Genomic DNA, 20187 nt, shown 5'->3' on the forward strand with positions numbered 1-20187 from the left:
AGTTTAGACACTTATATTCAGATGCAGGAGTCCGGCTTGTCGTGAAAAACCTTGCTTTTATTTCAGTGATTTAGTGCTCTTGACAGACAGAGTACGCGTTTCGGTTACAAAACCTTGCTCACCTCTAACTAACAGACGTTCACATAAACCTTTAAAAAGCTTAACATATAATTAGTGAATTAAAAACACATGTAGTTAACCCTTACAGCAATTTTTCTTAAATCAAATCACATGGTCAGTTCCTCCTGCAAGAACTGACCCATGTTCATTTGCATATAGAGTATATAGTAAATATAGTAGGACAATATGAAATTGAATAAGTTAATATGTATGGTAGAAAAAGTAATGGAATGAATGCAGACTTAGAAGAACTAAAAGGAACTAGAGCAGCTTATTTGTTAATTCATATATCTATGCTTGTGAAACGTTATATTAAACAAAGGCTTTATTGTAGCAGAGAAAAAAAAAAATTAAAAAAAACTTTTTTCAAAAATTTTTTTTTCAAAAAATATTTAAAAAAAAGGTTTTTTTTGGGGAAAAAGCAATGAATTATTCTTTATTTCGTTAGAACTAGTAAATATACATAAGGTCTGTTCTATAATTCATCCCTTTTGGGTATCTGGTGTTTAAATTCAGGATCCAAAAAGCTTCCCTTTTGAACACTTTTTCTGGACTGACCGCACCTTTCTTTTTGTTCATTACCTTTTCTATCCCAAAAAACGAAAAATTATTTATATAGTTTCCATGCTTTTCACAAAAATATTTAGCTACACCTGAGCTGCTCATATTGCCTTTCTTAATATTGCGGATATGTTCATTAATTCGCGTTTTTAATTTGCGTGTGGTGCAACCTATGTAGTTTATATTACATTCATTACAGCGAATTATGTACACTACATTGGTAGTATCACAATTAATATAGCTCCATATTTTATATTCTTTCGCACCTCCACTGTCAAAAAAGCTTTCCTTTCTATCAGCCACATGACAGACGGTACATCTTGAGTTACCGCAGCGGTAGAAACCTTTAAATTTCAGCCAATGCGGTTTTACTATATTGGAGGAAAAATTATTCGGAGCTAGTAAATCTCCCAGATTTTTATTCTTTTTTGCGACAAATTTTATTCCTTCGTTTAGTATCTCATCAACTACATCATCTTGTCTGAGAACTGGTAAAAATTTAAAGAAAATTTTTCTGATGTTATAAAAATCTCTACTATATGCTGTGGAAAAAACTAGTCCTTTATTTTTTCTTTCCCTTTTGTCCTTACGTCTGTCTATAAGTAGCTCTTCTCTCTTTAATGTTTCTATTCTAGAGCATGTTCTGTCTAACAAAGCCTGTTTATAGCCCCTTTGATGCAATCTATTTTTGATATCCGTTTTTACTGTATTAAATGTGGAACTGTCAGAACACGATCTTTTTGCACGGATGAATTCTCCCATAGGGATGGCTTTTATGGTATGTTTAGGATGACCACTACTCGCATGCAAAATAGTATTGCATGCTGTCTCTTTTCTATAGAGTTTGGTTTCAATCCCTGTGGTACAATCACCCCTTAGGGTCAAGTCCAAAAATGGCACTTCTTCTTCATTGTATGTGACGGTAAATTGCAGGTTGACAGAATTGCTATTAATATACCTATCAAATTGATTAATTTGTTCATGACATTTATCCTGTACTAAACCTACGTCCCAAATTATTATTATGTCGTCAATATATCTAGCATACCACACCATGCGGCCAGCAAACGGATTATTATGATTAAATATGAAAGAATCCTCCCACCAACTCATAAAAAGGTTGGCTATCGCCGGAGAAAATTTGGAACCCATCGGGGCTCCAGAAATCTGTAAAAAAAATTCTTGATCAAATGAAAAAAAATTGTGTTTTAACAAAAATTCAGTAGATAGAAGGATAAATTCTTTCAATTCACTACTGTAATTGCTGAAATTTTGCAGATGGAAGCGAACTGCCTCTATAGCCGCATGGTGTGGTATGCTAGAATAAAGATCCTTGACATCACACAAAATCCAACGAAAATTATCACACCATTTTAAATGTTGTAGTTTCTGTATTACATGTTTACTATCTTTCAGAAAACCTGGGGTTCTATAAACTAACGGTTGCAGGGATCGGTCCACCCACGAACTTAGTCGTTCACAGGGTGAACCGATCCCTGCAACTATCGGCCGTAACGGGGGTGGAAATACCCCCTTATGGATTTTGGGGAGACCATGGAATAACGCCATGGTTGGATTTGTGGGAAGTAAATACGAAATTTCTTTATCATCCAAAACACCTAATTCTTTTCCCACATGCAGCAACTTGTCAAGCTCTCTTATGCAATCTTGTAATGGATTAGCATAAATGTGCCTATATATATATCTGTATTGCAGAGAATCTCCTTGACAAGTGCTGCATATAGGTCAGAATCTAACAACACAACATTACCCCCTTTGTCTGATTTACGTATTATCACATTTTTATTATCCATAAGTTGTTTTAAACCGATTCTTTCCTTTGCAGTAAGATTGTCTTTTCTTTTTTTCTTCATTCCATTGGTTTCCTTAATTTTAGTTAGTTCTTTTTCTATGGCCCATTGGAATTCATCCATATATTTTGTTCTGGCATTCAAAGGGTAAAATCCTGGATTTGGAACATGGAAATAAATCTTATTTATGTCTTCCATTGCAGTTAATTCGTTTTTACTTTCATTTTCCAGCTCCATAAGGTCTTTAATCACTAGAATTTCCTTAAAGGTACAGTCATTAAATTCATTAACTTCATTAGTGCGATAGCAAATGCCAGGATCCCTCTGTAAATCTGTGCTAGTTTCCCGTGTCCTATCAAAGAAATGCCTTTTTACAGTCAAAGATCTGACAAACTTGTTGACATCTAGCAGTGTTTCAAACAAAGAAAAGTCATTCTCAGGGGAGAAATTCAGACCCCTACTCAAAACGCATATTTGTTGTTCTGAAATGATAAGAGGTGTTAGAACAATGACATTTTTATCTACAACCTCCGATTCCTGCTGGGATACCTCTTTGTCAAAGCTGCCTCGTTTTTTTGGATTATGAAACAAAAAATATCTATAATTGGAATGGAAAACACATGCATAGAAGTGAATTCAGACCAATACTAAAACGCAGCAACAAAGACAGAAAAAAAAAATATAACAAGGTTACTTTTTCTACAACTGATACTGAGGGACATACCACAGAGAGAGATTCATCAAGCTGCAGTATGTCAAGCCCAGAACCAAGTACATCAGGGGTTAATATGAGAAAGAAAATGCAAAAAAACGAGGCAGCTTTGACAAAGAGGTATCCCAGCAGGAATCGGAGGCTGTAGATAGAGATGAGCGAACACCAAAATGTTCGGGTGTTCGTTATTCGGAACGAACTTCCCGCGATGTTCGAGGGTTCGTTTCGAACAACGAACCTCATTGAAGTCAATGGGCGACCCGAGCATTTTTGTATTTCGCCGATGTTCGCTAAGGTTTTCATGTGTGAAAATCTGGGCAATTCAAGAAAGTGATGGGAACGACACAGCAACGGATAGGGCAGGCGAGGGGCTACATGTTGGGCTGCATCTCAAGTTCACAGGTCCCACTATTAAGCCACAATACCGGCAAGAGTGGGCCCCCCCCCCCTCCCAACAACTTTTACTTCTGAAAAGCCCTCATTAGCATGGCATACCTTTGCTAAGCACCACACTACCTCCAACAAAGCACAATCACTGCCTGCATGACACTCCATTGACACTTCTCCTGGGTTACATGCTGCCCAACCGCCCCCCCCCCCTCCCCCCCACAGCGCACACCAAAGTGTCCCTGGGCAGCCTTCAGCTGCCCTCATGCCACACCACGCTCATGTCTATTTAGAATTGCGTCTGCCATGACGAGGGACCGCAGGCACACACTGCAGAGGTTGGCACGGCTAGGCAGCGACCCTCTTTAAAAGGGGCGGGGCGATAGCCCACAATGCTGTACAGAAGCAATGAGAAATAGAATCCTGTGCCACCGCCATCAGGAGCTGCACACGTGGGCATAGCAATGGGGAACCTATGTGCCACACACTATTCATTCTGTCAAGGTGTCTGCATGCACCAGTCAGACCGGGCTTTTTAATTCATAGACAAAGGCAGGTACAACTCCCTATTGTGAAGTCTCTGTGGACCCACAGCATGAGTGGGTGCCAGGAAGCCACCGGCGTTACATAGAAATATCCCATTGCATTGCCCAACACAGCTGAGGTAGTAATGTCGTGCTTAATGCAGGTGGGTTTCGGCCCACACTGCATGCCCCAGTCAGACTGGGGTTCTTTAGAAGTGGAAACAGATGCATTTATAATTCCCTGTGGACCCACAGCATGGGTGGGTGCCAGGAAGCCACCGGTGGTACATAGAAATATCCCATTGCATTGCCCAACACAGCTGAGGTAGTAATGTCGTGCTTAATGCTGGTGGGCTAAAAATTTATTTGATTACACTGTAGGCGAGGGCCCACAAAAATTGCTGTATCAACAGTACTAATGTACATCAGAAAAATTGGCCATGGCCAGCCAAGAGGGCAGGTGAAACCCATTAATCGCTTTGGTTAATGTGGCTTAAGTGGTAACTAGGCCTGGAGGCAGCCCAGTGTAACGAAAAATTGGTTCAAGTTAAAGTTCCAACGCTTTTAAGCGCATTGAAACTTATAAAAATTGTTCAGAAAAATTATTTGAGTGAGCCTTGTGGCCCTAAGAAAAATTGCCCGTTCAGCGTGATTACGTGAGGTTTCAGGAGGAGGAGCAGGAGGAGGAGGAGGAATATTAGACACAGATTGATGCAGCAGAAATGTCCCCGTTTTGGATGGTGAGAGAGAACGTAGCTTCCATCCGCGGGTGCAGCCTACGTATTGCTTAGGTATCGCTGCTGTCCGCTGGTGGAGAACAGAAGTCTGGGGAAATCCAGCCTTTGTTCATCTTGATGAGTGTTAGCCTGTCGGCACTGTCGGTTGACAAGCGGCTACGCTTATCTGTGATGATTCCCCCAGCCGCACTAAACACCCTCTCCGACAAGACGCTAGCCGCAGGACAAGCAAGCACCTCCAGGGCATACAGCGCTAGTTCAGGCCACGTGTCCAGCTTCGACACCCAGTAGTTGTAGGTGGCAGAGGCGTCATGGAGGACGGTCGTGCGATCCGCTACGTACTCCCTCACCATCCTTTTACAGTGCTCCCGCCGACTCAGCCTTGACTGGGGAGCGGTGACACAGTCTTGGTGGGGAGCCATAAAGCTGTCCAGGCCCTTAAAGACTGTTGCACTGCCTGGGATGTACATGCTGCTCGATCTACGCACCTCCCCTGCTACCTTGCCCTCGGTACTGCGCCTTCTGCCACTAGCGCTGTCGGCTGGGAATTTTACCATCAGCTTGTCCGCAAGGATCCTGTGGTATAGCAACACTCTCGAACCCCTTTCCTCTTCGGGAATCAGAGTGGGCAGGTTCTCCTTATACCGTGGATCGAGCAGTGTGTACACCCAGTAATCCGTCGTGGCCAGAATGCGTGCAACGCGAGGGTCACGAGAAAGGCATCCTAACATGAAGTCAGCCATGTGTGCCAGGGTACCTGTACGCAACACATGGCTGTCTTCACTAGGAAGATCACTTTCAGGATCCTCCTCCTCCTCCTCCTCAGGCCATACACGCTGAAAGGATGACAGGCAATCAGCCGGTGTACCGTCAGCAGTGGGCCAAGCTGTCTCTTCCCCCTCCTCTTCATCCTCCTCATGCTCCTCCTCCTCCTCCTGTACGCGCTGAGAAATAGACAGGAGGGTGCCCTGACTATCCAGCGGCATACTGTCTTCCCCCGCCCCCGTTTCCGAGCGCAAAGCAGCTGCCTTTATGGTTTGCAGGGAATTTCTCAAGATGCATAGCAGAGGAATGGTGACGCTAATGATTGTAGCATCGCCGCTCACCACCTGGGTAGACTCCTCAAAATTACCAAGGACATGGCAGATGTCTGCCAACCAGGCCCACTCTTCTGAAAGGAATTGAGGAGGCTGACTCCCACTGCGCCTCTCATGTTGGAGTTGGTATTCGACTATAGCTCTACGCTGTTCATAGAGCCTGGCCAACATGTGGAGCGTAGAGTTCCACCGTGTGGGCACGTCGCACAGCAGTCGGTGCACTGGCAGCTTAAAGTGATGTTGCAGGGTGCGCAGGGTGGCAGCGTCCGTGTGGGACTTGCGGAAATGTGCGCAGAGCCGGCGCGCCTTTACGAGCAGGTCTGACAAGCGTGGGTAGCTTTTCAGAAAGCGCTGAACCACCAAATTAAAGACGTGGGCCAGGCATGGCACGTGCGTGAGGCTGCCGACCTGCAGAGCCGCCACCAGGTTACGGCCGTTGTCACACACGACCATGCCCGGTTGGAGGCTCAGCGGCGCAAGCCAGCGGTCGGTCTGCTGTGTCAGACCCTACAGCAGTTCGTGGGCCGTGTGCCTCTTATCGCCTAAGCTGAGTAGTTTCAGCACGGCCTGCTGACGCTTGCCCACCGCTGTGCTGCCACACCGCGCGACACCGACTGCTGGCGACATGCTGCTGCTAACGCATCTTGATTGCGAGACAGAGGAGGAGGAGGGTGCTTTAGTGGAGGAAGCATACACCTCCGCAGATACCACCACCGAGCTGGGGCCCGCAATTCTGGGGTGGGTAGGACGTGAGCGGTCCCGGGCTCTGACTCTGTCCCAGCCTCCACTAAATTCACCCAATGTGCCGTCAGGGAGATGTAGTGGCCCTGCCCGCCTGTGCTTGTCCACGTGTCCGTTGTTAAGTGGACCGTGGCAGTAACCGCGTTGGTGAGGGCGCGTACAATGTTGTGGGAGACGTGGTCGTGCAGGGCTGGGATGGCACATCGGGAAAAGTGATGGCGACTGGGAACAGAGTAGCGCGGGGCCGCCGCCTCCATGATACTTTTGAAGGACTCCGTTTCCACAACCCTATACGGCAGCATCTCAAGGCTGATGAATTTTGCTATGCGGACGGTTAACGTTTGAGCGTGCGGGTGCGTGGCGGCGTACTTGCGCTTGCGCTCCAACAGTTGCGCAAGCGACGGCTGGACGGTGCGCTGAACTACACTGCTGGATGGGGCCGAGGACAGCGGAGGTGAGGGTGTGGGTGCAGGCCAGGAGACGGTAGTGCCTGTGTCCTGAGAGGGGGGTTGCATCTCAGTGGCAGGTTGGGGCACAGGGGGAGAGGCAGGGGTGCAAACCGGAGGCGCTGAACGGCCTTCATCCCACCTTGTGGGGTACTTGGCCATCATATGTCTGCGCATGGTGGTGGTGGTGAGGCTGTTGGTGTGGGCTCCCCGGCTGAGCTCTGCGCGACAAAGGTTGCACATCACTGTTCGTCGGTCATCAGGCGTCTCTGTGAAAAACTGCCAGACCTTAGAGCACCTCGGCCTCTGCAGGGTGGCATGGCGCGAGGGTGCGCTTTGGGAAACAGTTGGTGGATTATTCGGTCTGGCCCTGCCTCTACCCCTGGCCACCGCACTGCCTCTTGCAACCTGCCCTGCTGATGCCCTTGACTCCCCCTCTGAAGACCTGTCCTCCTGAGTAAGCGTTGCACACCAGGTGGGGTCAGTCACCTCATCGTCCTGCTGCTCTTCCTCCGAATCCTCTGTGCGCTGCTCCCTCGGACTTACTGCCCTTACTACTACCTCACTGCAAGACAACTGTGTCTGATCGTCATCGTCCTCCTCACCCACAGAAAGTTGTTGAGACAGTTGGCGGAAGTCCCCAGCCTCTTCCCCCGGACCCCGGGAACTTTCGAATGGTTGGGCATCAGTGACGATAAACTCCTCTGGTGGGAGAGGAACCACTGCTGCCCAATCTAAGCAGGGGCCCGAGAACAGTTCCTGGGAGTGTTCCCGCTCCTGAGCAGGTGTCATTGTAGTGGAGTGAGGAGGCTGGGAGGAAGGAGGAGCAGCAGACAGAGGATTCGGATTTGCAGCAGTGGACGGCGCAGAACTGCGTGTTGACGATAGGTTGCTCGAAGCACTTTCTGCCATCCAGGACAGGACCTGCTCACACTGCTCATTTTCTAATAAACGTCTCCCGCGTGGACCCATTAATTGGGCGATGAATGTGGGGACGCCAGAAACGTGCCTCTCTCCTAATCGCGCAGCAGTCGGCTGCGACACACCTGGATCAGGAGCTCGGCCTGTGCCCACACCCTGACTTGGCCCTCCGCGTCCTCGGCCGCGTCCACGTCCTCTAGGCCTACCCCTACCCCTCAGCATGCTGTATTACCAGTGATTTGATTTCACAGGCAGGAAATAAATTGGCGCAAGACTGCAGGCCAAATATAATTTTTTCCCTTTTTTGAAAACGAAAGGCCCCACTGCCTCTAGTGAATGAATAATCTAAGTTTAATAACTGTGCTGTGGCCCTGCTAATGTGTCACAGAACGTGAGGGTAGCAGAGTTATTATAACTCTGGCAGAGCAGGTATTTTTTTCCCAATTAAGGAAAGCAAATGGCGAGGCCAGCAGTAAAACGTAGCTGGGTGCGTCTGATTTTTAAACGTTGCACACGCAGCCGACACGTGTCCACCGCCCTTAGGACGGACAGAGGCAGGACAAATAGAATTATTTTCAGTTTTTTTCCACCAAAAGGCAGCACTGCGTATATTCAATGAACATGAGAAGTTTAATAACTGTGCTGTGGCCCTGCTAATGTGTCACAGAACGTGAGGGTAGCAGAGTTATTATAACTCTGGCAGAGCAGGTATTTTTTTTCCCAATTAAGGAAAGCAAATGGCGAAGCCAGGAGTAAAACGTAGCTGGGTGCGTCTGATTTTTAAACGTTGCACACGCAGCCGACACGTGTCCACCGCCCTTAGGATGGACAGAGGCAGGACAAATAGAATTATTTTCAGTTTTTTTCCACCAAAAGGCAGCACTGCGTATATTCAATGAATAATAACTGTGTTGTGGCCCTGCCTATACAATTCTTTCCCTGCAGTATCAATGGAGGGTGCAATGCTCTGCAGAGGCGATTTTGAGAAGAAAAAAAAAATGCAGCACAGCTAACAGCAGCCAGCACAGTACTGCACACGGTTAAATATGGCCCTAGAAAGGACCGTTGAGGTTCTTGAAGGCTACACTCACTCCTAACACTCTCCCTGCCTATGCAACACTTCTGTCCCTAATGCCGGGTGCAACGCTCTGCAGAGCCGATTTTGAGAAGAAAAAAAAAATTGCCACTGCTAACAGCAGCCAACACACAGCTATCAGTGGCCCTAATAAGGACCTTTGGGGGTCTTGAAGCCTACACTAACTACCAATTCTTTCCCTACAGCAGCTCCGGTACCAGCAGCACTGTCCCTCATCTAACTCACACGGCATCTGAGGCGAGCCGCGGGAGAGGCCGACTTTTATATTAGGCGGACACCTGATCTCCCCAGCCACTCACTGCAGGGGGGTGGTATAGGGCTTGAACGTCACAGGGGGAAGTTGTAATGCCTTCCCTGCCTTTCAATTGGCCAGAAAAGCGCGCTAACGTCTCAGGGAAGGAAGTGAAAGTAACCAGAACACCGCATGGTGTTCGTTACGAATAACGAACATCCCGAACACCCTAATATTCGCACGAATATCAAGCTCGGAAGAACACGTTCGCTCATCTCTAGTTGTAGATAAAAATGTCATTGTTCTAACACCTCTTATCATTTCAGAACAACAAATATGCGTTTTGAGTAGGGGTCTGAATTTCTCCCCTGAGAATGACTTTTCTTTGTTTGAAACACTGCTAGATGTCAACAAGTTTGTCAGATCTTTGACTGTAAAAAGGCATTTCTTTGATAGGACACGGGAAACTAGCACAGATTTACAGAGGGATCCTGGCATTTGCTATCGCACTAATGAAGTTAATGAATTTAATGACTGTACCTTTAAGGAAATTCTAGTGATTAAAGACCTTTTGGAGCTGGAAAATGAAAGTAAAAATGAATCAACTGCAATGGAAGACATAAATAAGATTGATTTCCATGTTCCAAATCCAGGATTTTACCCTTTGAATGCCAGAACAAAATATATGGATGAATTCCAATGGGCCATAGAAAAAGAACTAACTAAAATTAAAGGGGTTGTCCGGCCATAAACATTAGGTCTCATTACTTCTGTTTGCCCATTTCCATGCACTTTGTAATATACATTGTGCATGGAAAATGAAGCAAACAGAAGTTTTGGACTTACCTGAAGGGATGCCCCCCCCTGTGTTGCTCCTCCGTCGTCCCTGGTTACCACAAGAATCTTCTCTTCTTGTCGGGCCAGCTCTTGTCGGCGCGGGAACGAGCCCCTTCTCATCCGCGCATGCGCAGTTCTTCTCTCTGCAGCCGGGACCGATATACGATCTTCTTGTGTGCAGGGGGGGGGGGGAGGATGGAAGAGCCTCAGAGCAGGAACTGAGCTCCCGCCCCCTCTCTGCCTCCTTTCCGCCCCTCTGCACTATTTTCAATGAGGAGAGGCGGGACGGGGGCGGGGCTAAGGTCCGAGAATTAGCCCCGCCCCCGTCTCGGCTCTCCCCATTGCAAATACTGCAGAGGGGCGGAGAGGAGGCAGAGAGGGGGCGGGAGCTCAGTTCCTGCTCTGAGGCTCTTCCATCCTCCCCCCCCCCCTGCACACAAGGAGATCGTATATCGGTCCCGGCTGCAGAGAGAAGAACTGCGCATGCACGGATGAGAAGGGGCTCGTTCCCGCGCCGACAAGAGCTGGCCTGACAAGAACAGAAGATTCTTGTGGTAACCAGGGACGACGGAGGAGCAACACAGGGGGGGGGGCATCCCTTCAGGTAAGTCCAAAACTTCTGTTTGCTTCATTTTCCATGCACAATGTATATTACAAAGTGCATGGAAATGGGCAAACAGAAGTAATGAGACCTAATGTTTATGGCCGGACAACCCCTTTAAGGAAACCAATGGAATGAAGAAAAAAAGAAAAGACAATCTTACTGCAAAGGAAAGAATCGGTTTAAAACAACTTATGGATAATAAAAATGTGATAATACGTAAATCAGACAAAGGGGGTAATGTTGTGTTGTTAGATTCTGACCTATATGCAGCACTTGTCAAGGAGATTCTCTGCAATACAGATATATATATAGGCACATTTATGCTAATCCATTACAAGATTGCATAAGAGAGCTTGACAAGTTGCTGCATGTGGGAAAAGAATTAGGTGTTTTGGATGATAAAGAAATTTCGTATTTACTTCCCACAAATCCAACCATGGCGTTATTCCATGGTCTCCCCAAAATCCATAAGGGGGTATTTCCACCCCCGTTACGGCCGATAGTTGCAGGGATCGGTTCACCCTGTGAACGACTAAGTTCGTGGGTGGACCGATCCCTGCAACCGTTAGTTTATAGAACCCCAGGTTTTCTGAAAGATAGTAAACATGTGATACAAAAATTGCAACATTTAAAATGGTGTGATAATTTTCGTTGGATTTTGTGTGATGTCAAGGATCTTTATTCTAGCATACCACACCATGCGGCTATAGAGGCAGTTCGCTTCCATCTGCAAAATTTCAGCAATTACAGTAGTGAATTGAAAGAATTTATCCTTCTATCTACTGAATTTTTGTTAAAACACAATTTTTTTTCATTTGATCAAGAATTTTTTTTTACAGATTTCTGGAGCCCCGATGGGCTCCAAATTTCCTCCGGCGATAGCCAACCTTTTTATGAGTTGGTGGGAGGATTCTTTCATATTTAATCATAATAATCCGTTTGCTGGCCGCATGGTGTGGTATGCTAGATATATTGACGACATAATAATAATTTGGGACGTAGGTTTAGTACAGGATAAATGTCATGAACAAATTAATCAATTTGATAGGTATATTAATAGCAATTCTGTCAACCTGCAATTTACCGTCACATACAATGAAGAAGAAGTGCCATTTTTGGACTTGACCCTAAGGGGTGATTGTACCACAGGGATTGAAACCAAACTCTATAGAAAAGAGACAGCATGCAATACTATTTTGCATGCGAGTAGTGGTCATCCTAAACATATCATAAAAGCCATCCCTATGGGAGAATTCATCCGTGCAAAAAGATCGTGTTCTGACAGTTCCACATTTAATACAGTAAAAACGGATATCAAAAATAGATTGCATCAAAGGGGCTATAAACAGGCTTTGTTAGACAGAACATGCTCTAGAATGGAAACATTAAAGAGAGAAGAGCTACTTATAGACAGACGTAAGGACAAAAGGGAAAGAAAAAATAAAGGACTAGTTTTTTCCACAGCATATAGTAGAGATTTTTATAACATCAGAAAAATTTTCTTTAAATTTTTACCAGTTCTCAGACAAGATGATGTAGTTGATGAGATACTAAACGAAGGAATAAAATTTGTCGCAAAAAAGAATAAAAATCTGGGAGATTTACTAGCTCCGAATAATTTTTCCTCCAATATAGTAAAACCGCATTGGCTGAAACTTAAAGGTTTCTACCGCTGCGGTAACTCAAGATGTACCGTCTGTCATGTGGCTGATAGAAAGGAAAGCTTTTTTGACAGTGGAGGTGCGAAAGAATATAAAATATGGAGCTATATTAATTGTGATACTACCAATGTAGTGTACATAATTCGCTGTAATGAATGTAATATAAACTACATAGGTTGCACCACACGCAAATTAAAAACGCGAATTAATGAACATATCCGCAATATTAAGAAAGGCAATATGAGCAGCTCAGGTGTAGCTAAATATTTTTGTGAAAAGCATGGAAACTATATAAATAATTTTTCGTTTTTTGGGATAGAAAAGATAATGAACAAAAAGAAAGGTGCGGTCAGTCCAGGAAAAGTGTTCAAAAGGGAAGCTTTTTGGATCCTGAATTTAAACACCAGATACCCAAAAGGGATGAATTATAGAACATACCTTATGTATATTTACTAGTTCTAACGAAATAAACAATAATTCATTGCTTTTTCCCCCCCAAAAAACCTTTTTTTTTTTTTTTTTTTTTTTTTTTGAAAAAAGTTTAAAATTTTTTTTTTTTTCTCTGCTACAATAAAGCCTTTGTTTAATATAACGTTTCACAAGCATAGATATATGAATTAACAAATAAGCTGCTCTAGTTCCTTTTAGTTCTTCTAAGTCTGCATTCATTCCATTACTTTTTCTACCATACATATTAACTTATTCAATTTCATATTGTCCTACTATATTTACTATAGACTCTATATGCAAATGAACATGGGTCAGTTCTTGCAGGAGGAACTGACCATGTGATTTGATTTAAGAAAAATTGCTGTAAGGGTTAACTACATGTGTTTTTAATTCACTAATTATATGTTAAGCTTTTTAAAGGTTTATGTGAACGTCTGTTAATTGGAGGTGAGCAAGGTTTTGTAACCGAAACGCGTACTCTGTCTGTCAAGAGCACTAAATCACTGAAATAAAAGCAAGGTTTTTCACGACAAGCCGGACTCCTGCATCTGAATATAAGTGTCTCAACTAGGGGTTAATCTTGCAATAATTGAAATATATGAAGCTTTGGCAGAGCGCCCGTTGGTATCCTTTTTGTGTTATATTGCTATATGTGCGATATGTGGTTACTACAAGTTTTACTTACAAGCATTATCCTACCAGCAATAGTTTGATGTTTTTTGTATATTTTCCCTTTTGCCCTATAACCTGTACAGCTGACAGCCATTGTAATTATTTGTTCTGTTCCACCTATTTAAGCTGGTCCCACACTCTATTCAGATCATACCACTGACGAAGGCTCTGTGCAGCCGATACGTGTCTGGTCCAGAGATGTGTATACCTGGCAATTTTTAAACATGTTTAAATAAAGGAAGATTATACATTTTATTCTGCAAGCAAGCGTGGATGACACTTTTTCCTGCATGGAATTTTCTGCTGTTTAAGCCCAGGATCGGGGGCAGGTGAACCCGTTTGAGCAAGCAGTGGATCGTGAGACATAAGAAGTGAGCAAGTTGACAGCACAGCACACTATTGTCAAGTGTCTGTCTCTTCCCCCTCCTCCTCATGCTCCTCCCCCTCCTCCTCCTCCTCAACGCGCTGAGATATAGACATGAGGGTGCTCTGACTATCCAGCGACATACTGTCTTCCCCCGCCTCCATTTCCGAGCGCAAAGCGTCTGCCTTTATGCTTTGCAGGGAACTTCTCAAGAGGCATAGCAGAGGAATGGTGATGCTGATGATTGCAGCATCGCTGCTCACCACCTGGGTAGACTCCTCAAAGTTTCTAAGGACCTGGCAGATGTCTGCCAACCAGGCCCACTCTTAGAATTGAGGAGGCTGACTCCCACTACACCGCCCATGTTGGAGTTGGTATTCCACTGTAGCTCTACGCTGCTCATAGAGCCTGGCCAATATGTGGAGCGTAGAGTTCCACCATGTGGGCACGTCACACAGCAGTCGGTGCACTGGCAGATTAAACAGATGTTGCAGGGTCCGCAGGGTGGCAGCATCCGTCTTGGACTTGCGGAAATGTGCACTGACCCGGCGCACCTTTCCGAGCAGGTCTGACAAGCGTAGGTAGCTTTTCAGAAAGCGCTGAACCACCAAATTAAAGACGTGGGCCAGGCATGGCACGTGCGTGAGGCTGCCGAGCTGCTGAGCTGCCACCAGGTTACGGCCGTTGTCACACACGACCATGCCTGGTTGGAGGCTCAGCGGTGAAAGCCAGCGGTCGGTCTGCTCTGTCAGACCCTGCAGCAGTTCGTGGGCCGTGTGCCTCTTCTCTCCTAAGCTGAGTAGTTTCAGCACGGCCTGCTGACGCTTGCCCACCGCTGTGCTGCAACGCCGCACAACACCGACTGCTGGCGACGTGCTGCTGCTGACACATCTTGATTGCGAGACAGAGGTTGCGTAGGAAGAGGAGGCGGAGGGTGGTTTAGTGAAGGAAGCATACACCGCCGCAGATACCAGCACCGAGCTGGGGCCCGCAATTCTGGGGGTGGGTAGGACGTGAGCGGTCCCAGGCTCTGACTCGGTCCCAGCCTCCACTAAATTCACCCAATGTGCCGTCAGGGAGATATAGTGGCCCTGCCCGCCTGTGCTTGTCCACGTGTCCGTTGTTAAGTGGACCTTGGCAGTAACCGCATTGGTGAGGGCGCGTACAATGTTGCGGGAGACGTGGTCGTGCAGGGCTGGGACGGCACATCGGGAAAAGTAGTGGCGACTGGGAACTGAGTAGCACGGGTCCGCCGCCACCATCATGTTTTTGAAAGCCTCCGTTTCCACAAGCCTATACGGCAGCATCTCAAGGCTGATCAATTTGGCAATGTGCACGTTTAATGCTTGAGCGTGCGGGTGCGTGGCGACGTACTTGCGCTTGCGCTGGACTGTGCGCTGAGAGACATTGCTGGATGGGGCCGAGGACAGCGGAGGTAAGGGTGTGGGTGCAGGCCGGGAGACGGTCGTGCCTGTGTCCTGAGAGCGGGGGGTTGCATCTCAGTGGCAGGTTGGGGCACAGGGGGAGAGGCAGTGGTGCAAACCGGAGGTGGTGAACGGCCTTCGTCCCACCGTGTGGGGTGCTTGGCCATCATATGTCGGCGCATGCTGGTGGTGGTGGCGGCTCCACGGCTGATCTTGGTGCAACAAACCTTGCACACCACAGTTCGTCCGTCGTCTGCACTCTCAGTGAAAAACTGCCACACCTTTGAGCACCTCGGCCTCTGCAGGGTGGCATGGCGCAAGGGGGCGCTTTGGGAAACAGTTGGTGGATTATTCGGTCTTGCCCGGCCTCTACCCCTGGCCACCGCACTGCCTCTTCCAACCTGCCCTGCTGCTGCACTTGCCTCCCCCTCTGAAGACCTGTCCTCAGTAGGCTTAGCAAACCAGGTGGGGTCAGTCACCTCATCGTCCAGCTGCTCTTCCTCCGAATCCTCTGTGCGCTTCTCCCTCGGACTTACTCCAATTCTACTACCTGAGTGATAGACAACTGTGTCTCATCGTCCTCCTCACCCACTGAAAGCTCTTGTGACAGTTGCCGGAAGTCCCCAGCCTCATCCCCCGGACCGCGGGAACTTTCCAAAGGTTGGGCATCGGTCACGACAAACTCCTCCGGTGGGAGAGGAACCATTGCTGCCCATTCTGGGCAGGGGCCCGAGTACAGTTCCTGGGAGTCTGCCTGCTCCTCAGAATGTGTCATTGTAATGGAGTGAGGAGGCTGGGAGGAAGGAGGAGCAGCAGCCAGAGGATTCAGAGTTGTAGCAGTGGACGGCGTAGAACTGTGGCTCGTCGATAGATTGCTGGATGCACTTTCTGCCATCCACGACAGTACCTGCTCACACTGCTCATTTTCTAATAAAGGTCTACCACGTGGACCCATTAATTGTGAGATTAATCTGGGGACACCAGAAACTTGCCTCTCTCCTAATCCCGCAGCAGTCGGCTGCGATACACCTGGACCAGGAGCTCGGCCAGTGCCTACACCCTGACTTGGGCCTCCGCGTCCTCACCCGCGTCCACGTCCTCTAGGCCTACCCCTACCCCTCAGCATGGTGTATTACCAGTAGTGCAGAAACAGAACGCTGTAATTAAATGTGCCGCTTATTGGCCTGTGGTTGGAGGCTGACTTCGCTTATGGAACGCACCGCAGAGCTAGGAAAGAATTTTGCGCACGCCTGTAGTGAGACGTAGGTGCGTTTGACTGAGCTAGTGGAATTCACAGCGCAGAAGCAGTCAAGTGGCCAAACGCCACTAGTAGGCCTTAAGTATTTTGCTTCTATTTTTTTAAAGGCTGAGCTGAGACAGCAGACAGATACTGTAGGCAGCGTATATATGTATACTGTTTCCCTCTGGATAGGATGACGGCGGTGATGTAACGGGCAACGCAGAGCCAGGAAGCAATTTTGCGCAAGCCTGCTGTAACACTTAGCTGCGTATTAATTAGGACTATTACCCCCAGCAGACACGCAGTACACTGAAGACGGTCACAGGCAGCCCAAATGTAGTATTTTTCCCAAATTTGTTTGAAAAAGCCCACTGCCTATATAGACAGTATATCTCTTTCACGTTTCCCACTGTCCCTGCCTCACCAGTACTGGCCGTATACTATGTACAATGACTGCAGACTGAAGACGCAATGCTCTACACGCCCGATATACAAAAAAAAAAATGTGCAACACTGCTAAAAGCAGCCTCAACAGTACTGCACACGGTCAGATGGGGCCCTAAGAAGGACCGTTGGGGTTCTTGAAGCCTAATATTACACCTAACACTCTCCCTATAGCAGCTCCAGCATCAGCAGCACTTTCCCTGATCTATGTCAGAATGCATCTGTGGCGAGCCGCGGGAGGGGCCGATTTATATACTCGGGTGACATCTGATCTCCCCAGCCACTCACTGCAGGGGGGGGTGGTATAGGGCTGGAACGTCACAGGGGGAAGTTGTAATGCCTTCCCTGTCTTTCTATTGGCCAGAAAAGCGCGCAAATGTCCCAGAGATGAAAGTGAAAGTAACTCGAACATCGCCTCGGGTAACAAGCATCTCGAACACCCTAATACTCGAACGAGCATCAAGCTTGGACGAATATGTTCGCTCATCTCTAGTAGGAACCAGATGTGATATTTTTTATTTTTTCGTTTTTTTTTACGCATGTGAAAACTCTGTGCGAAAAACGCATATACATTGATGTGAATCGTACGTTTTTACTCTCTAAACGCATTGTACATCCATGAAAATCACAGAAAAATCACTAGTAAACGGGTGCAATATAGGTCAGATTTCCACCGGCTTATATCACACTTGCCCATCTAAATACAGCGTAAGGGTGGCCTCACACGAGCGCCATATACGCAAAAACGCACGCGGTAGAGCAACGTATTAGCATTGTGATTGAATCTTTTCTCTGCATGTTTTTGCGCATATTACTGTACTTTTTTCACTGGTGGGGTGATTGCTCTTTGGTGCAGTACACAGCCGCACCTTGATTTAGAGGGCTATTTAGCCTAATTAGTTCCAGATGTGTTATTTTTCCAGCTAAAAGCGCAGTTTAATGCTCAAGCGCACTGGTATTGGGTGCGTATTTGTGCAGCCCCCAAAGACCTCTATGGGACTTTGGTGTGCAAATGCACACTAAAATAGAGCACGCTGTTTGTTTTCACACGGACGTAATTACATGCACGCAAAAATGAACAGTCAGAATGACTCAGGAAAATACATCCGTGTGAGTCCGCCCTTGGGGTGCATTCACACGGGCGTATGCATATTTCTGTCTGTAAATACGCAGAGTATTCACGGGCAAAAATACCCTGTTGCCTTACGTTTTTCTGCCTGTCGTCAGTCTTGTTACTTGCGTGAATACGCAGCGTATTTACATGGATGAAAATGAATGCACAAAATCACACTGATTTTGTGCATAAATAAGCAGCAGATACGCCGGCTTCCTACGTATTTGGCGTCTATTTACACACACCCATTGATTTAATGTGCTTCTATGGCGCGTAGTGCGCACCAACTTAGGACGTACTGCGATCGCACATCGTGTGAAAAAATACGCTCAAGTAAACAAACCCATCGAAATCAATAGGTTCTATTCACTGCGTGTTATGCTAAAATTGCACGCATAATACACTGCGCAAATATGCTCGTGTGAATGACCCCCTAGACATCCAGGGTTTTTTTGTGTGTTGAAGAATTCACGCCTCGCTGAGAAAATCCGTGACGAAATCTGAATTATAATCTGCCTCAGGATTTTGATGCGGATTTTGCCCGCAGAGTTCCCTCGCTGGCTTCACACGTAGGCCTTAGCCCAACTTGTTTTGCACTATGAACGCGGCTTTTTTGCTTTGCTTATCAGCAAATTTTATTGTACTTTTTCTGCCCACAAGGCATATTAATTTGCGCGCGGCAAACAAACGCACGGATTGAAATGACTAACTAGTTCCACATGTGTTCTTTTTCCAGCAGAATTACGTATTGTTTCATGCTTCACCTTGAGTGTTGCGCACGCATTTGCGCGCCCCTATTGGATTCTATGGGGACCTCAGGTGAGTAAATGCACAGAATGATAAAACACGTTCTACCTTTTTTTGCATGGCCGAAAATGCGCACCCAAAATATGTGCATTTGAACAAATCCCTTGTAATCAGTAGGTTCTATTCACTGCGTATTGTGCACGCCAAGATGTCCGTGTGACGCCGGCCGTAGGGCTCCTACAGACGGGCAAACCGCAGACAACAGAACCCATTCATTTCAATGGGTTCCTTTACATTCAGCATTTTTGCACTAGATTTTCACCAACATGAAAATATACGCCACGTGCTCTGTTATTGTTCACATTTGCGCACTCGGGGCACCATAGTAGTCTATGGAGGTATTTGCAAAAAACGCACACTGAACTGCGCGATTTCTCTGTATTAATTTATAATGTCGGGGACTAATTAGGCTGCTCAGCCGGTGCGGACGTGTCTCGTGCCGATATAAACATCCCAACAGTGCAAAAAGTACAGTAAGCAGCGCTGCCACACGCATGAAAGCCCATGATAGCGCTCCCCTCACAGCGCAATCACGTCACGCTCTATCAGACGTATATACGCCTGCGCTCGTCTGCAGGAGCCCTCACTCCCGCTGCAGAGTGCTTCTGCTGTAAGCGAACGGCGTTTGTTAAACCCCATTCACTTATATGGTACTCTACGTTGTCAGGGAATATCCATGATGTACGAACCGGGAAAGAGAAAAATATATACGGATCCTGCTATAACGGACTAGGAGATGCACCCTGCGATACACAGCGATTTTATGAATAGCAGTCCTGGAATATACAAAGTGGCCACAAAAATGAGCCCCGCACTGTTATGGGAGCTGACCGAAAGAAAATCTGTGTTGCCCATAGCAACCAATCACAGCGCAGCTTTCATTTTACCCCAGCAATATAAAAAGTAGCAACCAATCACAGCGCAGCTTTCATTTTACCTCAGCAGTATAAGAAATAGCAACCAATCACAGCACAGCTTTCATTTCACCTCAGCAGTATAACAAATAGCAACCAATCACAGCGCAGCTTTCATTTTACCTCAGCAGTATAAGAAATGAAAGCTGCGCTGTGATTGGTTGCTATTGGCAACAAAAATTACAGGGGACGTGTTTTTGATTTTTAATTCCGCCAGTATTTGTCGCTGCTGCTGCAGAACATTTATGCAACATATCACTCAAATCGGACC

General features: G+C 46.5%; 1 protein-coding gene across 3 annotated transcripts in view; it reads left to right on the forward strand.

Annotated features, from left to right (window-relative positions):
* The window catches only part of LOC136621728 (uncharacterized), a 417340-nt gene that overhangs the window by 165779 nt on the left and 231374 nt on the right, over positions 1-20187 (forward strand). The window lies entirely within an intron of this gene.

This window comes from Eleutherodactylus coqui, chromosome 3, assembly GCF_035609145.1.
Source record: "Eleutherodactylus coqui strain aEleCoq1 chromosome 3, aEleCoq1.hap1, whole genome shotgun sequence".
In the NCBI taxonomy this organism is placed as follows: Eukaryota; Metazoa; Chordata; class Amphibia; order Anura; family Eleutherodactylidae; genus Eleutherodactylus; species Eleutherodactylus coqui.